The sequence below is a fragment of the Ahaetulla prasina genome, unplaced genomic scaffold, assembly GCF_028640845.1.
Source record: "Ahaetulla prasina isolate Xishuangbanna unplaced genomic scaffold, ASM2864084v1 Contig402, whole genome shotgun sequence".
Taxonomy (NCBI): domain Eukaryota; kingdom Metazoa; phylum Chordata; class Lepidosauria; order Squamata; family Colubridae; genus Ahaetulla; species Ahaetulla prasina.
The window spans coordinates 7,501-9,112 of NW_026682179.1; positions in this window are offsets into that span (position 1 = coordinate 7,501).

Below are 1,612 nucleotides of genomic sequence, written 5' to 3' on the forward strand. Positions count from 1 at the left end.
CAGGCCGCGGTGCCGTCGCCCGGGCCCCGGAGCCGTCCGCGGCGGGCAGGAAGACCGGTCTACCGGGCCTGGGCGCGGGACGGGATCGGCGCCGGAGCCTCGGGCCTCGGTCCGGCACCTCCGCCGAGGCGCGGTGCCGTCGCCCGGCCCCGTCCGCGTCGGGCAGGAGACCGGTCTACCGGGCCTGGGCGCGGGGACGGGATCCCGGCGCCGGAGCCTCGGCCCTCGGTCCGGCACCTCCGCCGAGGCCGCGGTGCCGTCGCCCGGCCCCGGAGCCGTCCGCGTCGGGCAGGGAGACCGGTCTACCGGGCGCGGGCGCGGGACGGGATCCCGGCGCCGGAGCCTCGGGCCTCGGGACCGGTCTGCCGGACCCGGCGCGGCGGCATCGGCGGGGACGGATCCCGACCCTCGGTCGGGCAGCTCCGCCGAAGCCTCGGTCCCGTCGCCCGGCCTCGGGGCCATCCGCGGGATGCGGCGGGACCGGTCTACCGTGAGGCGGGCGGGACCGGTCTACCTTCTGGGAAAACGTCTGCAGTTTCAAGAGTCCTGCTTTCTTGGGAAGATTGGAGGTGAGACCTCACACTCACTCCTGACCCTGGCCCTGGCCCGGCCCGGCCCGGCCCGGCCCGTCCCGTCGGCCCCAGCCCGGCGGCCCGGCCCGGCCCGGCCCGGCCCTAACCCTAACCCTAACCTAACCCTAAGCCTAAGCCTAAGCCTAACCCTAACCCTAACCCTAGCCCCAGCCCCAACCCCAACCCCAACCCCAACCCCAACCCTTAGAGAACAAGAAAAATGCAGCAATCTCAAACAAAACTCAAGAAACTCCTAAAACAGAAGCTGTGGGAGGGCAGGCCAAAGAAGAGGATTGAGGAAGATCTTCAGCTGATGTTCCAAAAGCTTCACAGTGCCAAGAATGGCAAATAGATTTTTAACTTGGAATGTTAACGGCCTGAACTCACAAAAAGGAAAAGATATTTCATGAAATTTAAAAGATGTAATTTGCTTACAGGAAACACATATTAGAGTGACAGACCAAAAGTATTTGATAAATTCAAGACTAGGTACACATTTTGCTGCATCGGCTCCAGAGAAGAAGAATGGCGTAGTTATATACCTAAAGAAAGAACTAACAGCCAAATTAATTGAGGCAGATGCTCAAGGAAGATATATTGCTATTGAACTTTTAATAGAGGAAAGAGAACACTTGTAATTGGAGTATATGCACCTAATCAGCAGCAAGAAAATTTTTATACAGTGTATAAAATAATACAGTGGAATTATAAATTGTTTGTATTAATGGGAGACTGGAATGGAGTGTTGGATACTAAGAAAGATAAAAAGAGTATTTCTCAAAATATTTCAAGTTGTGTGAAATTGCCAAAAGCTTTTTTGATATGATGGAAGATTTGGAGCTAAGAGATATTTGGCAGAAAGGAATGTTGAAGAAAAAGATTTTACCTTTTTTTCTGATAGACATCAATCCTTTTCTAGGATTGATTTTATACTAATTTCTATTGATTTTCTTTCCAGGGTGAAGAAGACCAAAATATGTCCAAGAACTTTAACTGATCATAGTCCGGTGTGAGTGGAATTCAATCAGGAAAAGTGTCAG